The 13,376-nt window shown below is 36.2% G+C and overlaps 1 protein-coding gene across 1 annotated transcript in view; it reads left to right on the top strand.

Moving 5' to 3' along the window:
- Window positions 1-12,899: 12,899 nt before the first annotated feature.
- Window positions 12,900-13,376, top strand: part of LOC110448718 — an 11,161-nt gene continuing 10,684 nt past the window's right edge. Inside the window, exon 1 of the mRNA XM_021495100.1 lies at window positions 12,900-12,923. The gene's annotated coding sequence lies outside the window, so the exon portion shown is untranslated. The remainder of the gene's footprint in view (window positions 12,924-13,376) is intronic.

The raw sequence follows: 13,376 nt of genomic DNA, 5'->3' as shown, positions 1-13,376 counted from the left end.
ATACAATGCCATGAAAACACGGCCTCAGCCTAGGAAGTTGTTGTCTAGCTATGTCCTATATTTCATACACGTCTCGTGGTATTCCATTTCATGGATGATTGTCTTATGGTAGTATTGACTTGATTCTTAGTGACTAGTATGCATGTTTTTAACTTGATCGAAATTTGAATATGTCTCTTGAATATTGCTATTGCTCTTTCCTAGAATGAACAATAGATACAGATTGTTCTGAAATTTGATAAGTACTCACTTAGTCATCTTGACCTTATAACTGCCTGGTCACAAAAACAATGACTGACAACTAGGAAATATCTCATTATCTACAATTTACAAATGTAATAACAATGTCAGTAAATATGGCAGGCGACAGTCTCATTATGGAAAAAATATGGAAAACACAGCCGGACGACATTTACTTTTGACATGACTCAGTCCCTATATGTTCTTGGAAGCAAAGTTGCCACTAGGATATCTTGTTAAATATACAATACTTCAGGAAATTAAGGTCACTTTTTATACCATTGCGCAATTCATTTTTTTAATGACCTAAGACATGTATTGTTTAACTGCCTCACGTAATAACTATAATACGGAAATCTGATCTCAGGATTTTACTGCCAAGTTATTTGTACTGCTTATCCACCGCCGCTTTTTCTATATAACAACAACATTGTATGCTATAAAATGCATTTGACGTGAATTAATTAGCTTTAAATAGTTTATTTAGTCTATAACAGTGCCATATGTCAACATTAGCTGGAATTCGTTGTTTACAGATATGTTAAATGTATTTTGATGACGGTATTTGACGTGTGACATTAACATATTGATTTGTTGATTTAAAACTATTACTTACTTCTTTTATAATTAGTAGATCATTTATTATTTATATCGGAGAAATAGCACAGAGAAACGAATGAATCTAACTATCTGCAGACCTTTAATTTATCATTAATGTGACCGTATTAACCTGCCCACGCGAATACTAATGTTTCTGTCCCATTAGAAGGCCACTATAGCTATATATATAATGATAGTAATATAGTCGATAGCATTCGCACGAATTGTCGGCGGAGATTCAACGTCTGGACAACCCATTCGTAGGCAGGGTTATTATTTTGTGAACAAGAAAGGGGAATGGATACGCAGACCCTGTAAAAAACACAATGCTGTTGAATAAGAAGGAGATACTTTGATAGCTTGATATATATAAAAACATAATTTAGTGATTGTTACTTAACAATGAAAGATCGAAACAATGTTGTTATTATTTTGAAAGATCATGAAATATCAATTAATCTTTTATGTCTTAAATACATTCTTTATTCACGCCATTATGATCTATTATACATTTTTTTGTTTTATATATATATATATATATCTTTATATTTTAACTAAGAAACATCCAAACAAAGCACTTGTTCTTTACCGTAATTATCGAAATAGAAGTGAGATCCCGTCACATTAATCTAGTAATAACACTATTTATAAACATATCTTTACATACAATCTATAATTTAAGATTTAATTTCAAACTATCTTTTCACTTTTTCGCTGCACATATAAGTCAAATCAAATACGAAAAATACAACTTATATTGATCAGTAAATATACTTCAGTGTCATTCCTCTTTCGATTTTGCTCGTTACTGATTTTTTTACCATGGTGCTATGCTGTTCATTGTTTTGCAATGTAGAACATTTTAATGGGAGTCATGCTGTTGTTTATGTCGAACAATCTAATGTTGAGTCATGCTGTTTGAAGTGTGGAACAATCTAGTACGAAGTCTTACTGTTTTTAGTGTGTAACAAGCTAATGCAGAGCCATGCTGTTTTTAGTGTGGAACAATCTAATTCATAGTCATGCTGTTTTCAGTGTCGAACAATCTACTGTGGAACCATGTTGTTTTTAGCTCACCTGGCACGAAGTGCCAAGTGAGCTTATGCCGTGGCGCGGCGTCCGTCGTCCGTCCGTCCGTCCGTCCGTCCGTCCGTCCGTCCGTCCGTCCGTCCGTCCGTCCGTCCGTCCGTCCGTCCGTCCGTCCGTCCGTCCGTCCGTCCGTCCGTCCGTCCGTCCGTCCGTCCGTCCGTCCGTCCGTCCGTCCGTCCGTCCGTCCGTCCGTCCGTCCGTCCGTCCGTCCGTCCGTCCGTCCGTCCGTCCGTCCGTCCGTCCGTCCGTCCGTCCGTCCGTCCGTCCGTCCGTCCGTCCGTCCGTCCGTCCGTCCGTCCGTCCGTCCGTCCGTCCGTCCGTCCGTCCGTCCGTCCGTCCGTCCGTCCGTCCGTCCGTCCGTCCGTCCGTCCGTCCGTCCGTCCGTCCGTCCGTCCGTCCGCGTCCGTCAACTTTTCCTTTAAACAACTTCTTCTGAAGAACAGACAGGCCTAGAGTCATGATATTTGACTGAAAGCTTCGTTGGTAGGAGCCCTACAAAGTTTGAGAACGAAAATGACCTTGACCTGTTTTCAAGGTCACAGGGGTCAAATATGTCAAAAACTTCAAACGACTTCTTCTAAAGAACTAAAAGGTATAGAATCTTCATATTTGGCTGATGGCTTCCTTGGATGGAGCCCAACAAAGTTTGAGAATGAAAATTACCTTGACCTTCTTTCAAGGTCACAGGGGTCAAATGTGTCAAACACTTCAAACGACTTCTTCTGAAGAACTGAAAGGTATAGAATCTTTATATTTGGCTGGTGGCTTCCTGGGATAGAGACCAACAAAGTTTGAGAATGAAAATTAGTTTGACCTACTTTCAAGGTCACAGGGGTCAAATATGTCAAAAACTTCAAACGACTTCTTCTGAAGAATTAAAAGGTATAGAATCTTCATATTTGGCTGATGGCTTCCTTGGATGGAGCCCAACAAAGTTTGAGAATGAAAATTACCTTGACCTTCTTTCAAGGTCACAGGGGTCAAATGTGTCAAACACTTCAAACGACTTCTTCTGAAGAACTGAAAGGTATATAATCTTTATATTTGGCTGGTGGCTTCCTGGGATAGAGCCCAACAAAGTTTGAGAATGAAAACTAGTTTGACCTACTTTCAAGGTCACAGGGGTCATATATGTCAAAAGCTTCAAATGACTTCTTCTGAAGAACTGAAAGGTATAGAATCTTTATTTTTGATTGATGGCTTCCTTGGATAGAGCCCGACAAAGTTTGAGAATGAAAATGACCTTGACCTTCTTTCAAGGTCACAGGAGTCAAATGTGTCAGACACTTCAAACGACTTCTTCTGAAGAACTGAAAGGTATATAATCTCTATATTTGGCTTGTAGCTTCCTAGGAAAGAGCCGAACAAAGTTTGAGAATGAAAATGACCTTGACCTTCTTTTAAGGTCACATGAGGCAGATATGTCAAACACTTTAAACGACTTCTTCTGAAGAACTGGTAGTTATAAAATCTTAATATTTGGCAGGTGGCTTCCTGGGAAAGAGCCAAACAAAGTTTGCGAATGAAAATGACCTTGACCTACTTTCAAGGTCACAGCGTTCAAATATGTCAAACAGTTCAAACAGCTTCTTCTGAAGAATTAAAAGGCATAAAATTATAATATTTGGCTGGTGACTTCCCGGGATAGAGCTCACCAAAGTTTGCAAATGAAAATGACCTCAACCTACTTTAGAGGTCACAGAGGTCAACAACATTTTAATGGATTTGTTCTTGAGAACTAAAAGGAATGGATTCATAAGATTTGGCTGGTAGCTTTTTGGAATAGAGCTAACCAATTTGAGAAGGAAAATGACATTGACCTACTTACAAGATCACAGGGAAAAGTATGTCAAGCAACTTCTGAAGAAGAATCAAAAAGCATAGAATCTTATAATAATATTTTGCTGGTAGTTTCAACAGATGGAGCCAACAAAGTTTGCGAGGGAAATAATTTTAGTGCAATATAATATTTAATGAGAATATTTTGCTATGACTGCTTAAATATTCAGGTGAGCGATACAGGCCCTCTTGGGCCTCTTGTTAGTGTGTAACAATCTAATATGAAATCACGCTGCTTTTAGTGTGGAACAACCTAATGCAGAGCCATGCTGTTTTTAGTGTGGAACAATCTACTGTGGCATCATGCTGTTTTTAGTGTGGAACAATCTACTGTGGAATCATGTTGTTTTTAGTGTGTAACAATCTAATATGAAATCACGCTGTTTTTAGTGTGGAACAATCTACTACGGATTCATGCTGTTTTTAGTGTGGAACAATCTACCGTGAAATCATGCCGTTTTTAGTGTGTAACAATCTAATATGAAACCACGCTGTTTTTAGTGTGGAACAATCTACTACGGATTCATGCTGTTTTTAGTGTGGAACAATCTACTGTGGAATATGCTGTTTTTAGTGTGTAACAATCTAATATGAAATCACGCTGTTTTTAGTGTGGAACAACCTAATGCAGGGTCATGCTGTTTTTAGTGTGGAACAATCTGCTGTGGAATCATGCCGTTTTTAATGTGTAACAATCTAATATGAAATCACGCTGTTTTTAGTGTGGAACAACCTAATGCAGGGTCATGCTGTTTTTAGTGTGGAACAACCTACTGTGGAATCATGCTGTTTTTAGTGTGGAACAATCTACTACGGAGTCATGCTGTTTTTAGAATCGAACAATCTAATTGGAGTCATGCTGTTTTTAGTGTAGAACAATCTAATGTGGAGTCATGCTGTGTTAAGAGTGAAACAATCTAATACGGAGTCATGCTGTTTTTAGTGTGGAACAATCTACTACGGAATCATGCTGTTTTAGTGTGGAACTTCCTAATGCAGAGCCATGGTGTTTTAGAGTGGAACAATCTACTACGGAGTCATGCTCTCTTTAGTGACGAACAATCTTCTGTGGAATCATGCTGTTCTTTTTTAGGCCTAGTTAGTGTTGGAGTAACTTGTAGCGAAACCAAACTAATGTGCAAGTACTTTGTTAGCCTTGATTATCATGATATACAAACAAGAATAACAAACTGCATCCATTACTTAGATTGGCAGTATTACCAAGTAGCTGTTTATTTGTAGGCTGATGGATGCATTTAAAGATAATTTAGCACATTCGATGACCATCGATGCTTTCAGGAAAACTATGTTGTGCATCAGAACACAGAAGTAAAAATGGACAACTTAGCCAAATATATAGTAAATAGAGTAATCATAAAAAAACTCAAACTCATTGAACAGTTCTGAAGATTAACTTAGGATTCAAGTCTTTGTAAATTAACACCAAATGCTTGCTCTATCAACACAGTTGAAAGCCGTCCAAAAGCAACGACTCAACCATACTTTTTCAGTTGGTTTTTGTAATAAATCTTTAGACGAAACCTCGCCACCATTTTCAAAAGATCAATGTGTCGAATTACTAAGAGATAAGTGGGTTCTCTAGGGCTAGAATATTTTCTTATTAAAATCAACGATTTTTAATGAGAATGCCGTAGCTATTGTTTTGACCTTTTTCTTTAAAGTACGTTAAAATGTCGATTTACTAAGCTGGTTTAAAAGTGCTGAACATAATACAGGAATATCCAATAATTTATATAAGATATATCAAATACCCTGGGGCCTTAACATAAACGGATTCTTTCATCTGACTGCGAAGCGTATACGCAGTGAAAAAAGACTCGGCGGATTGATGCCTGTTTCAAATATGTTCATAGGTCAGCGAGACAACAGTTCGATGACAGCCATTGGTTGGTTCCTTCAACATCTGAACACATGGAACACATTCGGGATCCAACATGTCTAATTATACAACAAAGGGATACTGAAAACTTCTTATTTCATAGAAAGTAAACAATGGCGGCTTCGTTCTGGAACATCCGACCGCGTCACTACCAGAGCAGTTTATCACTGCGCGTACATAAAGACCATTATTGCCGAACACAAAAAAATGTTCGAAAAGCTACTCAGATTTATTAATATAGAGTCACACAGCTTTGGAAAGAAGAAGAAAAATGTTGTTTGATGTGTATCTTCTCAATTTGCTGATATATCGATGTAGATTCACTGTAACTATTCTATCCTAGCTAACACGGCTACCGTACATGCGGTTGCCATTGTTTTTATTTATTTGTATGACGTTGAAACATTTTGTTACGTAAGTACATGTATAAGGGTGACCTTCATTTTGACAGCTTATACGCTGGTAAGAATGCAGTTGGCAACGAACATATTCTTTATAGAGCGCTAACGAGCACCATAGAATATGTTCGTTGCCAACTGCGCTCATACTTTCGTATATGCCGTTGAAATGGAGGCCAATTCTTAACACATATATATATATGAATATCCCTTTTTTCCGTATTCACATATGTCTTTCAAGTAAAACGCAATAAATAAAATCAAGTATGATTGAGTTTTTAAATATTTTTTAATAAGAAATACTTGTTTTTTACACAACGTTTTCTCAACAATGCTTATTCAAATAAATAGAAAGGAAGAAATCTCAGATTGTAGAAACATGAATTAAGGATAGATATGGAATTACATTGTCTATTTTCCTATGTCTGTTAGATCTGGCATGTTATATACAACGCCTATAACTCCAGCGTTACGTTTTCTGTCCTCCAATACTGTAACATGCTTTCGTTTCGCTCGAAAACGGTCCATATGTATTAGAACGTCTTTCTGCAAAATAAATAGACGATTAGGCGAAACCAGATTTGTTGGGTATTGAAAGTGGGTTGATACAAAATATATCAGACAGAAAAAGTATCATATCATCAATACACTTGGATAAAATCCAATGTCATGATCGATAAAGAAAGTGCCACTTCGTCAACACATGAGGGCAAGGTCCGATCAGTAAGTTGTTACAGAACAAACCATATCCTCAATAATAATGGGGCATATGAAACAAATAACGATAATGTACAATGTGCAATATCGTCAACACACAGGGACGAGGTCCGAACTGTAAGTGACGCTCATCCTGTTGTCTGGTGTTGAATCAAGGAAAGCAATGTTTGCAGGGCAAACCAATCTAAGACAACATTAACTGGAGTCTTTAATCATTGTAGACACCGAAATACCATGCATTATCAAACTTAAACAAAAAGTCGCATATCATATTACTCAAAGTACTAATTAGTGAGAAAAATGCGATTTGAATATCTTTTAATTCGATGCATCTATTAAAGTAGACGATGTTAAACGAATACATTGAGGATAAACGCACCGAGTCAATGGAAGCTTAAACAAAGTGAAAACAGGTGCGAGATGTCGTGGTGTCTCCTGTCGAATCCAGAAAAGTGGAAAGGTCACCTTAAACGTATAACACAGCGAATAAGGCTCTCATTATGGTAAAAACTGACATCTCACTGATGGTAATCAGGTCACGATATGAGCGTAATAGAAAAATCGGGCAGCGTCAGAAAATACCACTTACAAATAGCATTACGTTTGATAAAGCATGGCTTTGTCACTCTCATTAAGTTATTAATTTAATTGTATGACGTCATTGTTTTCAACAAAATGATGTCATGACAAGCTTGGAAACTGTCAGAAAAAAGGTTTTTTTTTCACAATTTACAGACATATTCTTTATTCATGAAGGCAGATATTACACAAAAATACCCATTTATACCTGCATTGCAAAATAGGTTTATGTCATTCTCAAGATAATGATTTTAGAGTAAAACATACGAACCGTCTCACTTGTCATTCCACTTCATAACTCGCAGGGTGAAATCCCATTTCTCCAACATTTTCTTAGCGCCTTACTTGACAATACCTCACTTTTTGCTTAATGATGAACGTTCGCGCAGGTGAGGAAGGCATTGGGTTCTGTTCCCAGGCCGGGACATACCAAAGTCCTTGAAAATGGCAGTTGGTATTCCCTGCTTAACGTTCAGCATTTAGAGTAATGGCAACAACTGGTTCAAAAGTTTTGACACTTTACCTTGATACTTGTTCGTGTAAGATAAGAACGGGATTCCCCTTTGCCAACACACATCGTACAACACGCCAAAAACATCTGTAAGTGGAATATGACTTTGGAGGTCATGTTTTGTAAAAAAAAAAAAAGTCTTTTTATTTTCTTAATTGCATTCATCTTAGTATGTGGTGATATCGTAACTAACCCTGGCCCAATTAAAGATAATATCAGTATTGTTCATCATAATGTCCAAAATATTCTACAAAGAATGGACACATTTTTCACTGAGTTAAGTGACTTTAATATTTCAGCATTTACTGAAGCATGGCGTCACCCCTTAACCGCTTTATCTGATGAGCGTCTGCACGTCGATTTATATATAAATGTGTAATAGGGATCTCTAAAAAGGAATGGGCATCGAAATGGTTAGTTAATTTTAACGCAGATAAAAGCGAATCTCAACTGATCAGCAGAAAACATAATTAGTGTCAAATGCCTGCATTGACGATGAACAACACAATCATAAAAACTGTTAATTCTCATAAACATCTTGGCGTCACACTAAACTCAGAGCTTTGTTGGATAGATCATGTAGACTCCATAATTTCAAAAGTATCCAAGCGACTTTCAGTATTACGCAAATTAAAATTTATTCGTGATCGGAATTCCCTAGAACAAATTTACCTTTCATTTATCAGACCCAAACGCAGATGTCGTCTGGGATAATTTACCATTATATTTGACCTGTTTTAAACTCCACAACTCCACAATTAATGTAATAACGAATTCAATATTTCTTTTATTATAGTCACGATATTGACACTCAACAAAGGGATGGATTTTATAATGAACTCTAATAACTATACTCACACATCATTAATTTATCGTGGTCTTGATGATGATGCAATTAGGAGACATACTTTATGGGTTTTTCCCACACATGTCGAACAAGATATGACATCAGACCTGTGAATGCTGGATGTCTGTGGATAGTTTACCATACGTATTTGCTGTCACTAATTCCATTTTTTTTTAATATGAAAATCTTTTATTCTGTGTTACATGCATAACTGACTGTGATGTTTCATACTTATGTTGTACTGTATGTGGACCATTGGGTCTGTTGAATTGGGAATAAATAAATAAATAAATAAATAAATACCCCGTTTTCCTCAAATAGTTCAGGTATTGCAATGATTCCTTTTGATTAATAGATGGAGGATTATTACGATACCTGATATGGAAAATATTTTTTCTGAAAATGAGAATTATTATGTTAAATTGTAATTTTAATGAATAAGCTGTCCAATTGATCTACCAGCATTTTTTACTTATCTTCAAAACAAGATAAAATCTTTCGGAAATGACACAATACTAGTAAGATCCCCTTTAGAGACATACACATCTTTAAAATGACCTAAAAATATGTTTAAATCTTTCAACCATTTAGTCATTTCCGAAATTCCATATAAGGAAGTGATACATTGTGCTCCAAAATAAGGGAAATCAAAACGAACTATTTGAAACTATTTTACTCACATAATAATATCGGAATTTTGGCGCCGTATTATTCCGTTCACTGTCTGTTTTGTTGATGTACAGATAAGTCAATACTGATAGCCGATAATGGTGAAAGGTCTTTAGTTATTGGGGGAGCGGGTATAGTTTTTCTGGACGTGGAATTAATGAGTTTAAAAATTGTTGTTTGGATATTCCAGAAACTGTTGGTTAAGAAAGGTTAAAACCAGACGAATTGTGGACAAAATGGGATACACTGTAGTTAAAACATACATATTTATCAAAGTTTAAAAAATAATAACGTTTTGTATGTGAATGATGGGAACTTTGTACCAGCCTCTTCCCACAGCCCATGACAGTGTTCTCTCTCTGCGTTTTGTATAAATAATGCATGTAAATAAATACGCAAACCATTCCTGCTAAAGATCTATGTAATTATGTTGTTTCCTACGTTAAGGACTCGGATGGCTGGGTGGCTCAGTAGATAATGCACTCACATTTCACCCAGGCGACCGGGGTTCGACTCCCAGATCGGACGTGAAAGGTATCGGTCTCCTGCCCAAATACGTGGGTTTTCTCCAGGTACTACTGTTTCCTCCCACATTAAGCCCACCTGTTCGATTCAATTTGGGCCAACAACAGTGATTAATATATTAGTTAAAAAAAAGAGAGGTTTTTTTCTCCATAGACTTAGCAATTGAGTACGATTAATTGTCATTTAATAGCTTTGTTCACTAATACTTTGCTAATATGAACCTTAGGAACTTTAACAACCTAATAAGTGCTTTGGCAAGAAATCGAGAGAAGTGTTTTCGCTCGTTCAAAAAAAATATATTTGAAAATGCTGTTCCTGATCATTTGAAGAGATTGAAAGGTATTGAAAATATCTTTATATTAAACTAAAAACAGCAGTGCTAGTTAATCCATTGAAAGTAGCACATTATCTTGGATACTTCTGAGAATCAAAATAAATGGGAGCACAACCATGCTCGCCGGTTTCAAGTTCACAATTCAGAAATATTTACAGAATTTTCTTTACGGTATTTTTCTATACTGCTATGGCAACATTTCTAGAGCATGATTAATGTAGTTTATGTCGTAGTGGATATGATATGGATTGAAGAAAAACGCCTGCTATCTGATTAGTGTGGACTTTGGAAAAGGTTTCTGTGACGTGTTTAAACATTTGTGTACCATCGATATGATAAAATACATATATCTATAATGCGACGATTTCATAAGTTCCTGATTGGAAATATTTTACTAACAGTTAAAGCAACTAATATATGCGTTTGGTCTACGCAAAATGAAGCCAACAGGACCTGGGAAAGTTTACCGTATGTAAGGATGAATCTTCTGATTTATCTATTTAATTTACATCTTCCTTGATGACCACAGTTTAAAGTTATATTGATATGATTTGATTGACCTAGTAATGTTCTAACTGGATCGGAAGATGTGTTTAAACAAGATGCTAATCGAGAATGAACTTCGTATCGTTCCTTTTTTCTTTCTTGTTATTTTTGTTGATAAACGTATATATATAAGATTACAGATGAGCGTGTGTATAAGATTTTGAAGTCGTTAAAAGTCATCCCTGGCTTTTATATATGTAGTTAAAACCAATTAAAAATGACATGGACACACCGAGGTCTAATATCGGAGTGAATGCGGACGTTAGGGAACATGTTAGAATAACTCCATGGGGACCTTTAATGGCAATAGAGTGCGTAACAACGACACACACTGTTTAAATTACATATTTCATTTTGCTATAATGCAATGGATTTTTATATTAGGGTGACTGAACTCTCACAAACTTAAACGAGACATGGCGAGACGTTACAACAGATGGGCACACGTGTTTCCTTTGACCATTTGATATCAATTATCCATTGTAATGAAAACGAAAATAAGTACGTAATTACAAATTATAAAACAAATTGTTTATTTAATTAACGTAGTCATGTAATACATTTTTCATATTAATTGTCTTAGACCTGTTTGCTGCAACAAAAGTAATGATACCTTTGTGAACATAATATCAAATATTCTTAATATGGTCGAGAAGTCGGTGTAATTAAAATACCAATAAAGAACAAAACAGAAAAGAAAAAAAAAGTTTGTCTTTCAAATCTAACCATCCACATTTAAACCATTTATGATGTATTAAACTACGAAACATTATTCCAGTCCCGGTGCATCACTTTCTGTTTGTAACAACTGAGTATCAATAGCCATTCAATATTAATTATCGTTGCACTACCAATTTCCTGAAAAGATGGCTTAAAGGTAGTTCGCATTTACATATAGTTTCTATTGTGGAGGGTTACTAAAAAGTTATTTGAATAGCTTCATTAACCGATACAGTTGTCAGTAAAACGGGTATGCACTTGGTTTTGTGTTATATTTTTCAGTCGCTAAGGTGTGAAAGTATTAAGCAATTTGTAACATGAATTTTGCATTGGTAGTGGTCAATCTACTCACGGTTAATATATAGAACAATCTTTAAGTACTAGATGTTTCTGTGTTTGTTTGCATCGCAAACGCAGTTTGTTTTTTGATAAATCAGATCAAATTAATGCCGTCTAACACTGACAAATCGCATGCTGTCTTTAAAAGTGAAACACCAAAACTGTGTTGTTATTCCCCCAATTTGTACGATTTCACATCTGGTTAGGAAGTTCTATTCTTGAATTCATTCAGTAGGTTCCACGTGCGAGTATGGCTTCGAGTTCACAATCAAACCGCTCATCCACTGTTACGATGACGAAACAACGCCATTATAAACTTTGTTACTATATATATCTACATAGACTAGGCGGCCTAATCACGCGTCTTTCCGGCGCGGAAGAGTATCCGCGGAAATAATGCAACAGAAACAAGTCGATAATTTGTGACAATTTTACAAATACACGCCAACCAGCCAACCAGCCAGAGCCCGTCAGATGGGGAAATAGTGGTAGAAACACTTTACATTACTCGTGTCGGTTGGTTAACACGTTTATCTAACTCGAGTTAGTTAATTTTCAAACTTTAAAAAGACACTCGGGAAAACTCTATATCTATGTACTGTAAAGTGCTTTAGAGTGGCTTATGTTAGCTAGATAGGGCGCTTTATCAAATGTTGTTGTATATTATTATAACACTATCAACTGTTTACCACTTCAGAGAACCTTAGGTAGATAAGCTCACTAAATACATTTGATAACCAATTGTTATCATATCACGATCCATAGAATATATTGTTTCGAGATAAAAGGATTCCGAGATTTTTTAGACCGGAGATATATGTTAAAATTACCATATATCGTTAAAACCGAGTACAGGACAGAGACAATTGTTGAAAACGGTATAAGTAAGATGTCTTAAAACTGTGCTAGATACAAAATAATATATTCAGTTATGTGTGTATTGGTAAACCGTCCACTGGATGTTTAAAATACCAAGACTGACATTTACGACTTGTTTTTGGTTTTATCAACAACAATGATTTATCTGTCACGTTGTCGGTCAACACGGTGCTGCACTAGCATAGCTGTAGGTAAGTGTGAGGTTTTCATTCTACTGTGACACATTCATATAAATATCTGAAAATGTTTACAAATAACATACTATTTCAAAAATGAAGATATACCGATCAATTGTTTCAAAATACCATCTATCATTTCATTCTCATTGTCATCTTTTTTCATTAAAACAAATGACTGATATGTTGATTGCTTTTATTAGGTCACCTGAGACAAGGTCTCAAGTGACATATTGCGATCGCCTTTTGTCCGTCGTCGTCCGTCGTCCGTCGTGCGTCCGTAAACAATTTACATTTTCGACTTCTTCTCCAAAACCCCTGAACCAATTTCAATGAAATTTTGCAGGGACCTTCCATGGACAAAGGTCAACAAAAATAGTTGCCGGTTTAGTCCTAAGCCCCCAGGGGCCTGAGGGGCGGGGCCAAAAAGGGTCAAATTGACTAAAATTTCAAAAATCTTCTTCTCCA

The sequence above is a fragment of the Mizuhopecten yessoensis genome, unplaced genomic scaffold (genome assembly GCF_002113885.1).
Source record: "Mizuhopecten yessoensis strain PY_sf001 unplaced genomic scaffold, ASM211388v2 scaffold4223, whole genome shotgun sequence".
In the NCBI taxonomy this organism is placed as follows: Eukaryota; Metazoa; Mollusca; class Bivalvia; order Pectinida; family Pectinidae; genus Mizuhopecten; species Mizuhopecten yessoensis.
This window is presented reverse-complemented; position numbering and strand designations above follow the sequence as displayed.